Genomic DNA, 9,035 nt, shown 5'->3' on the forward strand with positions numbered 1-9,035 from the left:
GTGTCTGTGGGTTTATGAGGGTATATGTGTGTATACTGGGATCTGTAGACTGGAGTGTGTGTGTACTGGGGTGTGTGTACACTGAGGGGTGTGTGCACTGGGGTGTGTATGCACTGGGGGTGTGCACTGAGGTGTGCACTGTGGTGTATACACTGGGGTGTGTGTGCATTGGGGTGTGTGTGCACTGGGGGTTGTGCACTGGGGTGTGTATGCACTGGGGGGGGGTGCGCTGGGGGTATGCACACTGGAGGATGTGTGCACTGGGGTGTGTGCACTGGGGTTTGTGCACTGGGGGTGTGCACTGGGGTGTATGCACTGGGAGTATGTGCACTGAGGGGTATATGCATTGTGGTGTGTGTGCACTGGGGTGTGTTGCACTGGGGGGTACACTGGGGGTGTGTGCACTGGGGTGTGTGCACTAGGAGTATGTGCACTGAGGGGTATATGCATTGTGGTGTGTGTGCACTGGGGTGTGTTGCACTGGGGGTGCACTGGGGGTGTGTGCACTGGGGTGTGTGCACTGAGGTGTGCACTGTGGTAGAAGGTGTGCTTACTGACTGGGAGGTCAGAGGTTGACATGCAGTCACCTTCTTCCATTTCTTCTCAACCTTCATTTTGTTCTTTTATTTTGTTTGTTGTTTGTTTTTGTTTTTGTTTTTGTTTTTGTTTTTTGAGACATGGTTTCTCTGTGTAGTCCTGGTTGCCCAGCAACTAGCTCTGAAGACCAGGCCGTCCTTGAGCTCAGAGATTTGACTGCTGGGAGTAAAGGTGTGAGCCACCATACCTGGCTCTCCACCTTAATTTTTGAGACAGCATCTCTCAGTTAACCTGGAGTTCACTGTTTCCACTAAGCTTACTGACAGGTGAGCTCCTTGGACCTGTTTGTCCCCATTCTTCAGTGAGGAGGAGAGGGACATGGAACCCCTTGCCCAGCTTTATGTGGGTGCTAGGGATCCCAACTCAAGTCCTCACGCTCGCAGAGTGAGCACCCCTGGAACCAACACCCCAGCTTGGTTCATTCTTAGCAGTTATTTGAGAAACAGACTTTAGGGAGCAAACCTGTGGACATTTCCCTAAGGGAATGCTTGGAGTGACATGTGTCCAATATTGACTTGGGGACAGAACTTCTAAATGATGGTTATTTCCATTCCCCTCCTAGTTTATGAGCCAAATTCCAATATCTCAAGGATAGGTGGGGCATTAAAGTTAGCTAGTCCTATATTAACCTGCAGCTTTTCTGTATTCTATGGTATTCATGCACCCATGGGTGACCTTTGCTGAAGTTGGTATATAGAGGGTACACTTGGAAGTATCCAAAGATGAGAATGTATTTGTTTCTTAGGTGGTCCTATCATTTTTCTGTTACGGTATCTGTTGAATCCTTTCCAACTAAGCCAAAGCCTGTCAGAAGACACTGTTATTAAGGTAGCAGCCCACCATGTCCAGAGCTCTCTGAGCTTGGAAGAAAAATGGATGACTCCCTTTCTCACTGGGGCTTCCTCTTCTCTACTGATCTTATCTGGAGAGTGTCTCTAAGCACAGGTGCCTGACCTTATCTAGAAGATGACCCTGCTCTAAGCTTCCTGCAAGCTTCCTGCAAGTGCTCCATGGTTCAGCACAAAGTCCCACTCAGCCCTTCCCACCTACAATCAGTAGGTACTGTGTTATGATCCATCAGCCCTTCCTGCCCATAACCCCCAAAACCTTTTTATACCCTACCTCTGAAACATAAAGTAGAGCTGTCTCCCTGAAGCTATCTCCAGAAGTCCTTCCGGCATACTCCCGGCTGTGCAAACCCTGCTCACAGCTCCTGCTTCCTCCATGCTTATGGGCCAGTGCCCAGTGCCCCCCCTCCACCAACCTCAAGGAGAAGGAAGACCACAGTCAGCCTCCTGTGCCTTCTCTGAGGCCCATCCATGTACTTCTTCTCCAATTCCAGCGACAGCAGCAAGTCTCCCTCTCTCCCTGCGTAACCTTGGCACCATCTGCTCACTCTGGCCTGTCTTTAGTAAGAATCCTGTTTGGTGGCTTTTGTCAGAGTTCCCTTTACCTCTGTATCTCCTCTGACCCTTGATTCCAAGTCCCCTTTATCCCTACAGAACTAAGTCGGATATGGGTGAGGTCTCTTCTCCCTTTGTGTAAGCCCTGAAGAGAAGCCGGCTTTACAACTTTAGTTGTTGCTCAGCCCTGTTTCTCTATGACCATGGGTGCTCTCGGCTTATTATGGTCTAGCCTGGACTCTGCACCGAGAAAGGTTTGTCCTGGTGCTCTGGCTCCTTAGCTTTCTCAGGGAGAGAACCCATCCTGGAGGCTCTAGCCGCCTATCAAGGCGTGTGACTCCCTTGAAGCTAATTCATTTTCTTCTGTTGCAACATGAGCTGACAGACAAGGGCTGAGCAAGTGCCAGGAAACTGAGCCCAAATTTTGTTCTATGGCTGTGATGTGAATCATAGTTTTCTTTCTGTAAGAGCTTCTGAGGGCATCCAATGGCCTTTTAGCAATTCTCTGCTTAAGCAATCCATAGTAGACATCTCTACGGGCAGCCCTGCTGCACAGTATTGCCGTTCTGATCACATCGTTCTCAGAAAAACTGAATACTGTGCAGGTAAGAACTCTGCCCTATTCATTTCTGAATATCAGGTATTTGAATTAGTTACTTTTCTGTTTGCTATAACCAAGTACATGACACAAACAACTTAAGACAAGAAAGATGTGTTCAGGTCCATGGTTTCAAAGGATTTGGTCCATGACTATTGGGTCCACATGAACTTGGGCAGAGCATCATTCGTGGCAGAAGCATTATGCCAGAGAAGGTTCTAGCATCATAGGCAGCAGAGTGAGAGAGGAGGGGCCAGATAACACCAAAGACCCTCTCCCTGTAACCCACCTCCTCCAGCTCCACCCCATCTCCTAAACTTGCAAGAACCTCCCAAGATGCACTACCAGCTTAGGACCAGGTTTTCAACACATGAGCCCTTGAGGGCAGTTCAGGTTCAAACCCAACTACATTTGGCACTCAGTGAATGGTTTTGAAAGAAAGGCAAGTAAAGGTAAAGAATTAGAGGACAGAACATCTCGCAGGTATAAAACGGGGCCAGTCTTTGACAGTCTCCAATTCTGAGGCCTCTCTGTGGGTCCTCAGCCAACCCTAGTAACCGTAGTTACCGTAGAGGCAGATCTAAGGGAAGATGGTAGCTGCTCTCAGTTGACTGCAGACAGTTTCTAAGTCTGCCACTGTTGGAGATGATTGAGACGACTGTACCAGACATCCAGTCAGGGGAGACATAAGGGCACTGACCACAGCAAGAGCTTGGCAGTGGTGTCATGCTGTGGGAAGGGTAAGGCTGGGACGTTGGTTGGGCTTGGCCGACCCGGCTTTATTCTTTAGCCACAGAAGGATTGTCTTCCTGGAGGTTAAATACTTGGCAAGAAATAGAGGGGAAATGTGTTTGTGGTCAGCGGCTCAGTGTTAACTGCACTGTACATTCTGTATATGAACGTCAAGTTGCAGCTGGTCAGGTAATGTTAAGGTGAAGTTTGAGCAACTAAAGGCTGACTCAATATTTGTCAGGTAGGCAGAGCAGGAAAGAACATTCCATTCTGGGAAAAAGGAATGCAAACAGCAGAAGGGACTGGTCTGCCCCAGACATGCTAAAGGAAGGATGTGTTAGAGCCCACAGAGATGAGAGTCAAAGATAAAGATAGAGATGGGGGGGGCAAGTTAGTGGAGGTTCAAGCTGCTATGGGCTGGGAATCTCAGAGAGTTCCCAAGGATGGTGGGGTGCCCTTGCAGGGATAGGCGAGAGAGTACCTTCACCCTGGCTTGGGAGAGATACAGACAACGGTTATGGCAACCCTGCAACAGAAAGGCTGAAGCAACTGCCATGTCTACAGCCTAACATTTTGTGGACCTGAGTCAACTACATAGGGAGCTGGTCTTAATCACTGTCCTTGTAGAAAGTGCTTAGAATGTGTTATGGTACCCCAAACCTGTGCACTTCTGTCCCCTTAATGAAGAGCAGGCCCTGACAGCCATTGCTCCTACCAAACAAGACCTTAAGTATCTGAAATTCATCTGTGAGGCTCAAGCCCAAGCCTGAGGCTCCAGGCACTTTTGTGGCTTCTTCATGATGTGAGGTTAAAGTGGCCCCTGTCTGATGCTTCAGTGGCTTGTGTTTGCCCTTATCCCTCTGCCAGACCATTTTTAGCTCTGGGACTGGCCCTTAAGCTACCATCTGATGGAATTCCAAGACCACTGGCTTGGTTATTAGAGCTTGCCCACCTGTGTGATATGCTATGAGCTAGACTTCTGTCAGTGTCTCTCAGTCCTGAATACCCAGGGTGTCTGATACTCAGTCTGCCTAGACCCTTCAATAACTCCCTAGGACCCCAACTTTGTAGCCACATCTTCCTCTCCAAAATTCAGTAACTCCTCTGTTCCCAGAATGCCTTGCTGCTGGAGCACATTCTTTGGCCATGGTGAACTGTCACCTCCCACAGTTCCTCTTGGCTCTGCTGTCTTTGGCTCCTGGCCACTAAGCTTCTCATCCTGAACTCTTTCCTATACTCCGCCATAAGTTGGTCCTAAGGGAACAAGGAGAGTGCCTCTTGCAGATATTGAGGTCATCCTCCCCCTGCCTTCTGATATGACTGTGATGACCCATCAAGTCTCCCTTTGTCCACAGCCGGCAAGGGCCCACTGCTAGCTACAAGCCTGAGTAAAGCCACAGCTTGCTCCCACAGTGCCATCTGGCGGCTTCCTTTGACCAGAAGAAAGGCTAAATGGATTAGCTCTGACTCCCAGGCCTATTCAGAGAGGAACGGAGGGAGGGAAAACCCTTGTCCTCCTCAGCACAGGCTTGGGATAGTTAATTATGTGCTGTCCTCTACCCCAGGTTCCTAGAGTTGGGTGCCTTAGAGTTGAGAAATCCATGTCTCCAATAAGATTCCAAAACCTCTTCAGTGTACTGTAGTGACCCTTCTGGGTCAGTGTTGACCTTCTCACCCACCCTGACCTCTAAGAAGTGACCTGTCCTTACCACCTGGTTAAATAAACCAAACCATTTCTACAATAAATCATACACTATGGGTTTTTTTGTGGGGAGGTTGAGACAGGGTTTCTCAACCTTGGCTGTCCTGAACTAACTCACTCCATAGACCAAGCTGGTCTCGAATTCATAGGGATCCGCTTGCCTCTGTCTCACAAGTGCTGGGATTATAGACCTGTGCCACCACCATCCAGATAAAATAAACTATCTTTAATCTTGGACTAGAAAAAATTCTTAGGCAAGGCACAGAAGTAGTAACTCCAATAGAAAAATAATGTTAAATTAGACTTCAATTTTTTTCAACTTTATCAGTAAGAAAATAAATCAACAAATAAAAGACTAGAAAATGCAAAACATAAAAAAATAAGGGACATGTTTCCAGAGTACTTAAAAATTCCTGCCGGGCAGTGGTGGCGCACGCTTTTAATCCCAGCACTTGGGAGGCAGAGGCAGGCGGATTTCTGAGTTCGAGGCTAGCCTGGTCTACAGAGTGAGTTCCAGGACAGCCAGGGCTACACAGAGAAACCCTGTCTCGAAAAAATAAAAAAAAAAAAAAAATTCCTGTAGCTCCATAGTGAGAGGCGTACTTTAGAGCATGAGCTCCACAAGGAACTATCTACGAAATGCATGTGCACTTAAAACTTCCCGTAAGGCACGTGTCTCATACTGCTAGTAAGAAAATAAAATAGCGTACACATTTGCAAAAGGTGTTTGGTCACTTCTTATAACTTTTAAACAAATACTTTTCTGTGGGATCCACCAATCCCACTCTTGAGATTTTAATCTGAAAGAAATAAAAATATATCCTTTAAGAAAACTTAGATGGTGACTATTTAGAGAAAATTATTCATAAAGATAAAAGCCAGAAAGGATCCCAATATCCATTTACTAGGGGATGAATAAACAAACTGGAATGTATTCATAAAACAAAATATCTACAGGTAATAAAAAGTGAATAAGCTTTGCAGACTCTATGCAGGAGGAATTCAGTCATTTCAGAGCAGGAGACATCAGGTATAAAGGAATATATGGTAGTCAACCCCATTTATGCAAAATTAACCTATGGTGAGTGAAATGAGACTAGTGTTTGCCTTGGGGACAGAATAGGAGTCAGCTGAGCAGACACTAATGCTCTCTCTGAAGTGCTAGAGCCATTCCAAACCTTAAAGCCGGCAGGTGATGGGAGTGTGGCATAGGAAACTTGAGGGTTATGGATTTAGTTATATGCATATTATCCAACCATAAAAATAAAGCTGCTATGAACATATGCATGCAGACAACACAGACTTTCGTGTGGATAAATGGCTGGGAAACGGGCTCTCTTAGTACTCTGTTTCCATAGACATTTCTGAGGGTGTTCTTTTCATCGGGATTCCATTGAATCTGTAGGACAGTTTGGGAAATAGTCATCTTGACAGGAAGTGCTCCAAACCGGAGAACAGGAGGTGTCTTTTCATTTCCTCCAGTCTGCTTTAATTTCTATCCATGATGAAATTAAAGATCCTACTTGATCTTCAGTGTACAGGTCTTGCATTTTTTTTTTGTTAAATTTATGCCTAGGTATGTTTCCAGTTCTAAATCCTATGTTTAAATTTAGAGTACACATTGCTATTTTGTAGAGATACAGTTGATTCATTTTTAAATTATTATTTATGTCTACCTAGGGCACATACAGCTACACTTGTGTGTGCATGTGCATGGAGCCCTGATGTTGACCTCAAGGTCTTTCTCAACCAGGCTCCACCCTGAATTTTGATACTGAACACAATGCTTGCCAATTCAACTAGACTGGATAGCCAGCAAGTCCCAGGGTTCCTTCTGTCTCTGTCCCCAGCACTGGATTACAGACTTTTTATATATGTGCTATAGATTGAACTCAGACCCTTATAGCAAGCTCTGTACCACACCTTCTGCCTCCCCAGCTGTAAGACACAATCGATCTCTAATGCTGCTCTTGCATGTACAGACTTGCTGGACTCTTGTGCATGCCTGTTGTGAACACCTGTGTGTAGGCATGTACCACTACACATGGTGCAACTTTCTTATTGCTGCTTTGGATTCTACAGGAAAACATTTTAACTTAGACAAATAGTATCCATTTAACGTAATATTAATAATGTAAGAGATGGTCCAATATTGCTCTGATCCCTTCCCCTTCCTTTCTGTTGATGTCGTCAACAAATTACATCTTTGTGCACTGTAAGTTCATCAGCAACACTTTAGAGTTACTCATTTAGGAAGCTGTCTTCTGAATCACACAGAGTATAAAATGAGTTATAAGTATACATTAGACCCTTTTTCCTAGAGGTGTTGCTGATGTGGCTGCTGTGTCACATGTTCATCAGTAGGTGGCAGAGGAGAGCGGTTATATCTATGCTCAGTGTTGTGACCTATGAACATCTGAAAATCAGTAGTCTAACATTCCCTAAAAAACAACAAGCCTGAGATGACCACCAGTCCAACCTGGCACCAAGGTGCCCATACAGGGAGCTTGCCTGAGACAACCACCCATCTTGATGGGATCCCAGGGCGGGGAATGAGCTGGAGACTAGAAAAACCCCACCTAGATCCTCAGATCCTGGGCAGGAGTGAGCCCATAACAGATGACCCTCACACGACAGTCCTGAGACAGGCCAGGGGCAAGGAGCAACCCAAAAGACCATAGGTATGGCACCATAGGGCCCAGACAGGGAACTAGCCTGAGATGACCACCAGTCCAGGGCAGTACAGGCCTAGTGGAACAGACCATGCCCAAGATGCCCCTTGCTCGGTGCCATAATGTATGGGAGGGGCATAGCACTCCTAACCCCAATACAGAGGCACTTACTAATTCCTGGGCTAAGAGGAACAAGTAAGTGGTGGAGAATTGGGAAAGAAAGAGAAACAGAAGGATGGAGGGGGAGGGCGACAGTGAAGAGAGGCAGAACTGGAGGGAGTGAGGAACAGCCTGATGTGAGTAGCCAATAGTGCTGCCTGCAAACATGGAGGGGTCCAGGCCTGTGCTACCACCAGGGGCTTCATCTACTTCCTTGGCCCTGAGGCAGCAGGGATCTGTTACCACCAAAGGCTGGTGTTAACATCTAAGGACTGTGCAGAACTGGCCCCATCCTTTGCCTGGGCATCCTGGGAGAGCTGGCCCTGAGGGGTGTAAGAGCAGGAGATCTGGCACCAACCTTAGCCAGCTGCAGTACTCCAGAGAGCAGGTCCAGAATATTTCCGGAATTGTGGATTAGCAGCCCCAAGGGTGTGAGCATGGAAGAGCTGGTCTCACCAGCTGTCTTCAGTGACAGGGCAGGGAGAGATGCCCTGTCCCTCACCCCTTACCACCTATAGCAGGCAGGAGAGTTGGCCCCAACATCATCAGAGCCAGAGCTATCCCTGTTCCTTACCTACTGTAGCTCTCGGGAGAGCTGGCCCTGCACTTCACCTGGGCAGTGGGGGTTGTGAGTGAGCCAGCCCTGAGGGTGTGAGCACAGGAGAGGAGCCCTGCCTCTTCTCTGCTTTGTGGTGGAGCTGATGAGGGAGAGATGCTCCCCACCCACACTGGTGAATTCATTCATAATTGGTTGTCTGGACATTTCTCTTTTATTTTTTTTTAAGGATGATTTTCTAGACATAGAATTCTTGGGTGACGTCTTTTTCCTTTTCTGCTTTGACTAAATGGCCCCTTTGCTTTCTGTCCTCCAAGGTTTTCATCAAAAAGCTGTAGTTAAGTCATGTTAAAGTGTTCTTGGACATTGTAGCTTATTCTATATGCCACCTTTAAGATTCCCTCTGGATGTCACAGTTTTGGTTCTGCTCTAGGTTTGGGAGTTTATTTTTAATCAACCAGTGCTTACTGGATTTCTTGAATATATAAATCAGTGTTTGTGTCAAGTTTGGAATACTGATGGTGACTGTTTCTTCAAACATCCTTCCAGCTGCCGTCTAGTCTTTGCTCAGATCTCTGAAACTGCTGGTTTTTTCCTCGCTCTCCTTCCTGTTCCT

At 46.8% G+C, this 9,035-nt stretch overlaps 1 non-coding gene across 1 annotated transcript; it reads left to right on the plus strand.

Moving 5' to 3' along the window:
- The first annotated feature begins 7,342 nt into the window (after positions 1–7,342).
- Positions 7,343–7,471, plus strand: LOC116085515. The gene has a single exon (XR_004116614.1). It is a non-coding gene; the product is annotated as a small nucleolar RNA SNORA17 (small nucleolar RNA).
- The last annotated feature ends 1,564 nt before the right edge of the window (positions 7,472–9,035 follow it).

Source organism: Mastomys coucha, unplaced genomic scaffold (assembly GCF_008632895.1).
Source record: "Mastomys coucha isolate ucsf_1 unplaced genomic scaffold, UCSF_Mcou_1 pScaffold9, whole genome shotgun sequence".
NCBI classification, from domain to species: Eukaryota; Metazoa; Chordata; class Mammalia; order Rodentia; family Muridae; genus Mastomys; species Mastomys coucha.